Raw genomic sequence first — 12,830 nt, 5'->3', positions numbered from 1 at the left:
GTTGACATGTGTATACGTGATATGTGCTAGAAAAGTGTCTAGAACTTTTACTGGTTAACACAATACAGTGAAACTTCGTTCATTAATGAACAATAATAGAGAAGCCTTTCAACACTGTTTATCAAATGCTGACTGGAGTCAAGTTATCATTTGTGACATTGTTGTATATGCTTGGAATAACTTTATATTAATTTTTATGTCAGTTGTGAATGATATTGCTCCAGTCAAACAAGTTCTTATTAAACAGCGTATTGAGCCTTGGATCAATACTAAAATCTTACAATTTATTAATGATAGAGATAAAGCTTAAAATTTGTTTAAGAAAAATAGGTATGATGAACATTTTGCTCGTTTAAAATTGCTAAGAAATAAATTTCAGTCTCTTATTCGTGTGGCTAAACAGAAATATTTTAGTGATCAGCTTAAGGTATTGGACCCCTAAAAGTAATATTTAAAAATGGCATTTGCTTGGTATATTCTTAAAATTGCCCGTGTTTTGCACTGTGTTTCAATTCTTAAACCACTTTTACCGTGCCGCTTTTTTATAAATTTTGTATAATTTATGGTAGTTCCAAAGCTCAAGTAGAGACAAATTTCAAAGTGATGGCCATTATGCAAAATGTTTGCAGGGAATTCATTATTCCATTAATTTTGATAAAAGAAGCATCAAACTATAGGTAAACAATTATAAAACACAAAATAAAACTGTCAATATCATTTTTCTAAGCTGCCTCAAGCCAACGGAATTCTAATTCCAACTCTGAAAAATTAAGGTCGAATCCAGTGGGTCTGTTTCGAAGTTGCTCACTTCATTCAAAAACAACCTTGGGGCAGAAGTAAACCTATCTATATTTCTTCCACAATATGTAATTTAAGGAATGAAGGCAAAATAGAGAATTGTTACCCCATGTAACTCAGTATTTTTAAATATGTCTAACTCTACCCCTTCTGGTTCAGAGGAAAATTTAATTTGAACAAGTTGAACAAGAAGTCGCTTATCAAATGAAATTTTTCCACTTTTGTACAATTAATCAATAATTAGTCTTGAAAGATGTAACAACATACTAGAAAAAAAGGAAAACAAGGCAAAAAATTGGTCCCGGTGGGGCTTGAACCTACGCCCCCGAGAAAATTGCAATTAAAGGAGGTTTTTGGGAGGAATTGAATACTCTTCAAGAAGGAGGTACATTATTACGGGTCAAATACCTTAAAGAAAATAAGTCTGACTCAACAACTCTGTGGAACTTTAGAATCTCTTGGTCTCCCTTCCAATAAAGGACGGCCGGTTTCAAATAACATAGGTTTGAAATTGGATGGTGAAATCGGTTTTGACAAACTGAAGTTAACTGAAACATTTAATTCATTTTACACAGCTCTTGCTTCTAAGCTTGGTGAGAAACTTCCACAGTGCTATTATAAGTATGGAAAACATTATTTCAAGTTTTTAAAGAGATAACGGTGTTAAACCTAATAGTTATCACTTATCAGTTATTTCTGTGGGTTTTTTTTTAATATTTAAATAAGCTAAGTGCCAATAAAGTTACTGCTTAGACCAAATACCAGCTCGGTTTGTTCGAGACCTTGCCTCTATTATAGCAAATCCTCTTATTTATGTTATTAACTTGTCAATTATTCAATGTGTAGTGCCAGAAGCTCTGAAGTCTGCCCAGGTTGTACCATTGTTTAAGAAAAATGACAAACCAGAAGTCGGCAATTATCGTCCAGTGTCAATATTAAGTATCATTACAAAACTTTTTGAAAAAGTAATATATGATCAACTTGAAGCTTATCTTAATAATAATTTGCTTTATGGTTTTCAGTCTGGCTTCAGGCCAGGTTTTTAAACTAATACATGTCTCATACATCTATCCGTCTTTATACGATTCCAGATGGATAAAAGTCAGATGGTAGGAATGGTAATTTTTGATCTGCAAAAGGCTACTGACACTGTTGACCATGGTATTTCATTAATGAAATTTGAATCCCCTGGGTTAAATGATGATGCCATTAGATGGTTTAGGTCCTATCTGTATGACAGACATCAACTGGTTAATGTATCAGGTATTTTATCTTCTTTTTATCGTATCATATGTGGTGTTCCACAGGGTTCCATTCTAGGACCGCTTTTATTTTTAATATGTGTAAATGAAATGTCGGCAGTGTTAAAACATAAACTGCTATTTTATGCTGATGACTCAAGCATATTGGTAACAGGTAAAAGCAAAGGTCGAATTGAGTCTGTGCTTACCAGAGAACTGGAAACAGTCAGTGAGTGGCTTATAGGTAGCATTCAGGCAAAACAGAGTCCATTTTATATTTTATTTGATATAAACCAAAACTAAGGACTCAATCCAATACGAATATAACTTGCAATGGTAAGGCCATAGATGCTGTTCAGTCTGTCTAGTATCTTGCAGCTACTTTGAAGCCAAAGCTTGACTGATGAGTCTATGTCTAGGTAAGGAATTAGCAAAGCCAATGGTAGGTTAAAGTTTTTAAATAAAAACAAATGTGAATTGTTAACATCAGAAAGTAATTGGTTAGTTCTCTTATTTAGTATCACTTTGACAATGCCTGTTCCTTCTAGAATCAGGGTCTGACACGATATCTGAAAAATCGACTTCAGACAACCCAAAACAAACTGATAAGATTAGTTTTGAATATGGATCCTATGGCTCACATCGGTCCAGACTAGTTCAAATATTTAAAATGGTTGCCAGTTGAAAAAAGGGTTGACAGAATTAAATTGTGTCATGCCTTTTAAGATTTAATCAGGTATGGCACTGGAGTATTTGGGAGAGCATTTTAACCCTGTAAGCTCCATGCATAGCCATAACAAACGTTTTAAAGTAACTGCCTGTCCCCCAGTCTGATTAATCTAAGTTAAAGTTTAGTGACAGTGGCTGTTTCTGTATTCCTAAAGTTAAATGATTTTGTAAAAAGTATTTTACATATCAGGGTTGTACCCTTTGGAATAAGTTGCCCCACCAAATACGCAGCATTACAGCTTTTAAACAGTTTAAGACAGCTGTCAGAAATCATTTTTGTTTGGTTTTTTTTTACACTTTTAAGATCTAATTCCTTTTTTTAAATGTTAAATGCTCAGATAGTTTAAGTCAGTATCTGACATTTAATTTCTAGTCTTTTTATGAGATGCTGCTCTTTATTTTTATATATATATAGATATATTATGACTGTGTATGTATTCCATAATCAGTTTTTACTGGTGCCTTTCCTTAATCATTGCACTTATACTGCATTTTTTCACCAGTATTTATGTATCATACTGTGATCCTTTTTATGATCTTTACGCCAAACTCTTTGTTTAATTTTGACGTTGTCGTCATCGACGTCGTTTAAATGTGACCTTCAAAACAATATCTGGTTCATATCTTGACATTTCAAAGTAACGCAGCAACTTACGAAAGATAATAGGTAAGGGTAGATTTCTCGGAAGCACAGAGTACTAAAACACAGCCTTAGATCCACGCATTTGCAAAGTAGGCCCACAACAAAAAGAAATTGTAACGGAAAGAATATTACAGACGGGTGGCTTAAAAAATCCAACAAGTACATTAAAACGTCATGCAAAATAAAGATAAAGGGGGAGGAAGGGGAAAGGGGTAAAAAGTTGAGAAGGGGTAGGGGAGGAGGTTGAATGTGAAAGTAGAACAAGGATGAATATACAAAGGGAATACTATGTTCCTTAATCACAGTTACACTACAACGTAAACTATACAATAGCGCAGACATTTATGTACCAAAGGTAAACACACACAGCCACACCCAACTAACTGAAATAGATAAACAGACAAGTAAGATACAACAACACTGTAGGGCACCGCCCTAGACACTATAACATACAAAAAATACACATGTAAGGAGGAAAAATCAATCCTTTATCGGCAGCCAAAATAAAGGAGGATACGAAATAATACTCATAGAAAAGGGTTAGGGGATGTCAAAACAAGGGAGCGCAATAGCAAGGGGAAATGATGGTGGCGATAGGGAGAGTGATGAGGTGGAGGAAAAAACGCTTACAACAAACAAGCCAACATACGAAACACAAAATACAAGACAGACAGTAGCCTGCTGAAAATAGGGGCACAACCTTGGAACTGTCAGTAACCTATAAGGAAACTGGGGGTTAAAACGTGTTTAGGGCATGCCAACCCTATTTTCAACAAGTTAGACAACACAAAATAAATAAAATCACAGCTGAGAAAGGCTCTTCACTAGCGAAAAATACCAAATCATATTAAGGTAATGGACCCCTAATGGTAATGTTTAAAAAATGGCATTTGCTTGGTATATTCTTAAATTTGACCATGTTTCGCACTGTGTTGAAAATTTTAAACAACTTTTACCGTGCCGTTTTTTGTAAATTTTGTATAATTTATGGAATTTCCTCAAGCTCAAGTAGAGACAAATTTCAATGTGATTGCCACTATCAAAAACGTTTACAGAGAATTCACTACAGCATTAATTATGATAAAAGAAACATCAAACTATTGTTAACAATTATAAAACACAAAATAAAACTTTAAATATCATTTTTTCCAAAGGTGTCCCAAGTAAACAGATTTAATGAGACAGAATTCAAACTCCTACATTAAAAAATTAGGGCGATATGAAGATTTCTATCATTAAAATCCTGTATCTTTGAGCAAGCTCCTGCAAAACGAATAAGTTGTGTAATATAGACACCGTATGATGTTGCTCGAGGGACATCTCCACCAAGATTGGCGAAGTTGACAATGTCAAAATTAAAATCGTGTCTTTTATCATAAATTTTCATTTCTAGATTATTATTCACAATTGTTGTTTTTAAATACAAAAATGACGCTTCACAATCTGAAGTATTAGCTTTGTTAAGCTGTAACTCTTTTAGGTAAATGTGTTTCACCATTTCTGAAAAATATAGGTTGTCAATATTTAAAATATCATCAAGATACCTTGAGGTTCCATTTAAAGCTTCAGTAATTTCAGTGTCTGTGTCTTAGTGGATAAACTAAACACGAATTCTCGTTCATAACTGTATAAGAATAAATCATCAATAAGTGGGGCGCAGTTCATTTTCTTGTGATACCAAATACTTGTCTGTAAGTTTTATTGCCAAATTTGATTACTATGTTATCTAATAGAAACCTTAGAGCTTCACAAACCTGATCACAACTCCATAGATTGTATCTCTTAAATTAACTGTTAAAAAAGAATGTTCTAGTTTCATTACATGCCAGCTAATTAACGTTTTGTCTTGCAAATGTTTTCTCAGTTAAAGCTACCAGTTTGGGGTTTTTTTTAATAATATTATATGATAATTCAGTACAAACAGTAGAAAAGTCATAAGTATAAGTACCGCACAGTATTATGGCGATTTCATTTTTAGCAACATGTAAATAAACAATCAGTACTTAGCTCTCTCTTTTAAAATTTAAAGATATAAAAATCAGTTCAATAGTTGGATTGATGGCGCAGTAGGTTGCGTGGACAGACATGCAATCATTTTGTAGTAATATTCGGGATGATTCGAACCTTGCATTCGTCCAATATCTTTTTCATTTTCCATTCTAATTTACGTACTTTGTGTAAGTTTGTTCTTTTTTCTCTGGTTTCTAATTCATTCATGAAAGCTTCAAAAATGTTAAATCATATTAAAGATGAAGCGTATTTAAAATAATTACGTGTTAACCGTGACATATATAAGTTTGTGAACAAATTAGCACAGTATTAACCAACTCGTGTTGTTTTCGTTGAATCATATTGAAAAAATAAATAAATAATTTTAGAAAATATTTTTTACGGCTCTGGGAATCGAACTCCCGACGAAAAAGTAGGACATGAATACCGTTACCGCTCGGCCAATGAGGAGTTACTGTTTGCATCGTAAACGTAGAGTACTTACTTAAATTTATGCTATAGTTTTTGTTTGTTTACATTTTAAAGCGCCTTATTTCTGTGCGATACCTATACTTATACTCGAACAATTGAAGTGTTTGTTTATTATCTTTTTGATAACATCTCCAGAGTTCTTGATGGACCAAAACAGATTACCACCCGAGTTCTCATATACCTTGGATCAATAATTCTGTACGTAGTCTTTTATTGCAGTAAAATAAGATGTCTAGAGAATTTGTTTTGTAGCATAAGGTTGAATTTGCAATAAATCGAGCTTTATATGGAGTTTTGTGAAGTTTAGTGATCCAATAAAGAGTAGGGAGCTTCATCTGATTTTCGTTAAATGCGACATTAAAATTTATACATTGATTTACATGACTTTTTACAATATTATTCTCATCTTGTAGTGATAAACTGTTTCAGATCATTTTGTAATATTTCTGTGTAGTACAGTCATTTTTGAAGCTTTGTCTGTAAGTTTAAACAAAATTCGTGTTTACATTAGATAAAGTTTTTCTTTAAACTTCGAAGTGACAACTTTGGTTTAGGAGGTAATAAGGAAAGGTTTGATTCATACAATTCAACTCGAGTTTTATGATTTTAAATATATTCTTTGTCTATTCAGTGAGATCGTTCCGATCTGCATTTTCTTTTCGGCACCATTTAATAACATAGTCGTCAATAGACTGAATTATTTCAGAGGGACATTATTTAAAGTTAATAGACAAGGAAATTCTATCTTTCGAACCTTTGGAGTAAATATTACTAATTCTTCTATCATTAAAAATCTTAAAATCACCCGTTATGATATGTCCGGCTGGTTGGTAACAGTATTTAGATTCTTTACGGTTACAATTGTCTGGAACATTAAGCTCTATGTCCGAGACAATTTTATTGTAAAAATAGAGTTGACTATAGATTGGTCTCTAAAATTCTTGGTAAAGCAATCAACGCGATTCATTTTTAATGAAAGATAATTTTAGAAAGTTTCGTTTATGATAGGAATCAATCTGAGGTCTAAGAAATTGTTGTGTATAGCTTTAAATCAAAGAAGCAGTGTCGTAAAGTGGATGTGTACACATATAGATATTATCAGCTTTTGATCATTTTTGATATACCCAAACACAGATTTCGAATCAAAACCTATGATGCGGATTCGGTGGATCAGACAGTTAGTATTGTGTTCAATGTGTTCTGTTCTGAATCTTAATGGCTACTCCCAGCTCCGCAGATAAAATTATCCTTTTATGTAAGTTTTTCAAATAATGCTGTGATATAAAATTATATTAACGGCGGTGCAAGGCATTACTGTTAATGTTTCTCCCGGAGGAATGCTGGAACATTGCTGGAATAACATCCAACCTAAAGAATATTTTAATTATTAGTACTCACCTATAACTCCACATATCCGCATTTCTTTCAGCATAATATATTTGATGATTAGTGTTGATATATCCAAACACAGATTTCGAATATTTCTTATATGTAAGCAAAGGACATTTTAAAGGAAAATTTTAGAATAATTAGAACACTTTAAATCCAATTTTGTGAATACATATTAATTAATCCAAAGTAGAATTCACTAGGAATATTGGGTGTACACAATATTCCATCCAATTTTTAAACACATAAACAAAAACAATGAAAAATATATTCCAACACATTAGAATTCACAGAAATATTAGATATAACAATATTCCATCCCATTTTTACACAACACATAAAATATTTTCCAAAGAACGATATATATCCAAATATACCCTAGAACAATAAATCCATAAGAAAGAATTTAAAAGGTAGACTCTCAAGGTAATTTCTTGACAAATCGCAAATATACATCCTCTCACCATGTAACTTCTTGGCTCAAAAATGTTTGCAGGAGTTTCTTTTGTTTCCAAAACCTGTTGACAAAAATTGACCAGTTATCTACATATCCGCATTTCATTAAACATAATATATTTGACCATTAGTGTTGATATATCCAAACATAGATTTCGAATAAAAACGCTTTTAAAACAAATTTATGTATATAAGTTTATCCTTACTTTAAACAAATAAAACAATTTGTATTTTGCACAAAATTCGAATATTTCGCATAAATATAATGTCCCTATTGAATTATTTCAGTATATTCAGAAATTGTATATAGTGTCATTTTATCCGCTTAGTTACCAAAAGAAAGATATGTTTTGAGTAGGTTGTTAAACTATAAATATCGATTGCAATAATATGTATTTCTCCGATACTATTGCCTACCTGTTTGATATGCTTGTTCAATATTGCTCAATGCACACTTTGATAGCAGAAGTGTTTTCTTGCTTAAAATCAAAATATACAACCCAAAAATGATCCATAAATTGCATATTATTATTTCATATTTGTTCGGAAAAAAAAACAAGAACAACTTCGTTGAGGACGTCCAATAAAGCAACCATATTTTAAATACCGTGCATAGTAATAATTGGACGGCTGGTCGCAAGACCTCGCGAGATTGTGTTCGTATAATTACCTCAGACTAAGTACAGTTTTCAATAACCAGTCGCACAAAGAGTCCGGACTGGTGGTAAAACAATCAAAACTTATTGTGCAACTAATAGTGGCTGATCATGCAAAGTCGTGCAATTATTGGAAGGCTGGTTGCAAGCACAATTATCAAGAACAGCAGTACGAATAGTCCCGACTACGCCTTAACTCACCAAACATTTTAATCATCATTACTCACCTATAACTCTATATATCCGCAATTCTTTTAGTATAATCCAATTAATTGTTAGTATTAATATATCCAAATACAGATTTCTAATCAAAACATTTTCAAACATATTCATGTATATATGTATATTTGTATTCTAAACAAATAACACTACTATTTGCGTATTGCACAGACTTAATATTCCGCTAAAATATAATGTACTCCTAACTCAATCCATTGTATATAGTGTCACCATCTCCACACAAGCTACAGAAAGAAAGAAATATTATGAGAGAAGCTTGTTTAACATACAATATCGATTGCAATAATATGTATATATTTCTCAGATATCATTGTCTACCTGTATGATATACAATATATGTTTAAAATCGCTCAATACAGGTTTTGATAATAGAAGTGTTTTATTGCTTAAAATCAAAATATGAAACCCGAAAACAGCATAGATGTTGTATATTGTGTATTTTATATTTTTATTTGTTATAGAAGCAAAGAAAAAAACTCCTATTTTTCTCCGAATGATAAACTCTTCATGCATCATTGACTGTTATTAAGATTGAAAGACCCCATGCAGCTTATAATTTGGCATATAACTATTAATGAGTTAGAGTATATAAAACGTGTAGCCATATAAAGGTCTTGATTTGATTTGATAAAATGTATTATTTTATAACTTGTAAATTGTTTGGTTTATAGTTGCCTTTTGAAAGTGGTGAGGACGAGACTGAGACTCCCTGTCTAAATGCTTAAGGTCACTGCCTTCGAATCAGTTACCCCTCACCAATATGTATTCGAAACTCGATTACAATGTAGAATTATTCTTATGAAGAAGCCATCCAGCTGGCTTATGGAAGGTCAGTGGTTCTTCCCATGTTCCTGTCCGTGCCTGAAACAATGCCCAGGCGAGCACATTTGGTATTCCTCCACAATCAAAAGCTGGAAATAAACTACATTGTGTCGAAGTGACTCAACTCCAAACTTATCATAAATGTGAAGGGTGTGATAGGTGAAACACTCAAACATAAACAGTTTAAAAAGCTGACTATGAGTGTTGCTTTTATCATATGCCATTCGTTTATTTATAACAATAGATATACCTTTACAACGGGAAAAAAAAATTTTTTGAGGGGGTGGGTGGGGGGGGGTCCAAACGTTAACGGAAATATAACTTCTAAATATCTCAGTTACTTTTATTATATTAAAAATGTTATATATGTAATAACCAAGGCGCAACACTGGGTAAAATAATCATTTAATGTCGGCATACAGGTCCAACAGTTTACCAGTATATATTTTCTCTTCGGGATATTTTACCGACACTGTTAAACTATACATAGGATTATAAAACTCCTTTGCTTCGACGTTGAAAATTTTGCCATTAATCTATATCTTATAGTTTTCATTGTAATACCCGTTGCGTTATTGTAATAGTTGTCTCTCTTTAACCAAAGCTCTATGAAAATATTTATGTTACTTACAAGAGGTATGAACATATACTATTGATTTCACATCATAACGTAGTGAGGAATCAATTATGCTCCTTCTTTTACTATGTGAATTGTTTTAGTTGTTTCCCTTAGACCAACTTGATACAAAATGCGAATGGTTTGAAATATATAAACGGTTATTAATTAGTTGATTCGAATATTTGAGACTAAAGAAAAAACATAAAATACCTTCCTCTCGACAAATGATCCTATTGCTAGGATGTCATTCGTCAAGTTTTGTTTAATGCAGTGTACGTTATTGTGTATGGCAAGATTGAAAGACAACTACAATGACATTAAATTATACAGTTTTAGTTACTTTTGTGTCCGATTTGCTACATTTGTGTCCTGTCGTTCTTTATTCTAAATAGTTACTTATGTGCCCTTAAGTTGGAGCGAGTATGATGAACAATTCTGTTTGCGCCAGGCTATCACACCGGCACCATGGTCAAAATCAACAATGACCTGTGGTGGCGATGTATGCAGATGAGGCCTGTGCTTAGACATTCTTCTAACCCGTACAGGTACACGTGCAATGACTTCAACTCGGGCGCTTGCGCGTGACCGAGTTGCAGGTTTTCTCATACATGCACTAACTGTCACGGCCCTCACCCTGCGGTAAGATGCACAAGACCGGGAGAATCTGCCGGTGTAACGTTGTAAACTGGCCCCCATAGAATAATGACCACCCCGCTCCCCCGGTCATTATTTTATATAGAATAATGAACCCTTTCTATAAAATATTGACACCCCCTATAAAATAATGACACCCCGATTTTATCTATAAAATATTGACCCCCACCTAACCTATTACTAACATATTCTTTATCAATTCAAGCCACTATCATATTCCTATTTGCTGTTGTTGTTTTTGTTGTTGTTTCTGCTGCTGCTGCTGCTGCGTCTAAAGCTGACACAACAGCAGTATCTCTTAGAGGCCCCGCTAAAAATAAACTTACATCTATTGAACAAGAGCACCGCCTTGCGGATGCTGATGCTCATCTGATTTTTTTTTGTATAATAGAAGGATTGTCCTACCCATGATTTTCTAAGTCCAAAATGGGCCATAATTCTTGCAAAAAGCAGGATGGAGTTATGTTTCTTGATGTACAGAGTCAGCATATGATGGTAAACAACTATTGCAAGTTTCAAAGCAATAGCTTTGATAGTTTAGGAGGAAAGTTTACCTAAACATAAAACTTAACCAAGAAATCTGATAGTTTTTAAGTCCAGAAGGGGCAAAAATTCTTACAAAAAGCAGGGTGGAGTTACGTTTCTTGCTGTACAGTGTCAGCTATTGATGATGAACAAGTGTTGCAAGTTTCGAAGCAATACCTTTGACAGTTTATGTGAAAAGCTGACCTAAACATAAAACTTAACCAGCCAACGCCGACGCCGACGCCGATCAAGTGATGACAATAACTCATCATTTTGTATTTTTTTCAAAAACTCAGATGAGCTAAAACTGAAATTTAAAAGGGTTTTTATTTGAATTATCACTGTTGTATATAAAGAGATGTATTACAATAATAGAAGATATACCTAAGTCATTTTAAGGTTACTATAGAAATTGAGAGAACCGATATTTAGGCTGGAGGATAATTTGGTTTTGTTTACAAACAGTGTATTATCATCTTTTATTAGTCATCTGAAATGATTATGGCCATGTTTTCTTGATAGCAATTGAGATCATCCTTTAGAAATAAAGCAAAAACCTCACCATACAAACTTGGTGAGAGATTTGGCCTACAGAAAATGATTCAAACTACTTGTCACTTACAGTGATTTTGCGTAAGTATTTGGTTGAAGTTGCCGAGTGGTTAAGGTCATTGACTCCTAATCCAGCAATCCGGGTTCCGATTCCCGGGCAGGGAAGCTGGAAATTATGAAACACATGTTTCCCACTCAACTAGAGGAGTTCTGGTAAGTAACCCAGCGTTACTTGATTGAAACCCAGGCATCCTCGCCGCCTGAAAACTAGCCAATTCTGGCTATCTAAAAGAGGGCGTTAAACTGAATATGAATAATATGGATACGAACCAATAAACCAAATAGAAAAAAGGGTCTTACCGTGATTTTTTTCAAAAACAGCAATTACATTAAGATTTTGTAACGTTGAAACTTGTGTTAGGTCGGATGACGTTTAGGCTACTTCAGTGATGAACGCGATGTAATTATATATGCTTCTAGCGCATCTTGTGAAATATTCCATGGAAAGAGCCCCTTTTTATTTCATAAATTAGTTCGGAATTTACATAGCAAAAAGTCGTTAGTAAGTTGAATCGTTTTCCGTCGACTAAATCGTCCACCGAAGATCGTATGGTCCTACTCTAAGATCAAAAGAATCGCGCAATTTTTAGAACATTTAACGCCCATCATGATAGTGACATTTTATAAAATTTCCGATTGACAACACTGACTTATATCATTCTGTTTCCCTTGTCAAGAGCATCCGAATGATGTTTTTGAAATTAATCCAGCGAAAAAGATAAGCCATATTTACTCCAGATACTTCAATTATTCATTAATTGTACGACACAGCCCTTTGCTAAACAAAAAGTAATATAAAAGATCGGAATCGTACAAAATGAAGGGGAGGTGTCCTTGTATATGAATACCAAATATCAGGGCAATATGATATCTTTACTTTTCGACCATTATTACGTCGATCGGCGTCAAAGAAGACTGGCAAGCCACCTTAATTCACCCTATTCTTCAAATTGTGGTGGCATAAC

The 12,830-nt window shown here is 33.5% G+C and overlaps 1 long non-coding RNA gene across 1 annotated transcript in view; it reads right to left on the bottom strand.

The window, feature by feature from the left end:
* LOC123533001 (uncharacterized) overlaps nt 1-8,846 on the bottom strand; it is a 46,747-nt gene extending 37,901 nt beyond the window's left edge. The window contains exons 1-2 of the long non-coding RNA XR_008366231.1: nt 8,621-8,846; nt 7,291-7,799 (exon numbers count right to left, since the gene is read on the bottom strand). This is a non-coding gene — a long non-coding RNA (uncharacterized LOC123533001). The remainder of the gene's footprint in view (nt 1-7,290; nt 7,800-8,620) is intronic.
* Nucleotides 8,847-12,830: the final 3,984 nt, after the last annotated feature.

This window comes from Mercenaria mercenaria, chromosome 11 (assembly GCF_021730395.1).
Source record: "Mercenaria mercenaria strain notata chromosome 11, MADL_Memer_1, whole genome shotgun sequence".
NCBI classification, from domain to species: Eukaryota; Metazoa; Mollusca; class Bivalvia; order Venerida; family Veneridae; genus Mercenaria; species Mercenaria mercenaria.
The sequence above is the reverse complement of the archived record's forward strand: the minus strand, read 5'-3'. Positions and strand labels throughout refer to the sequence as shown.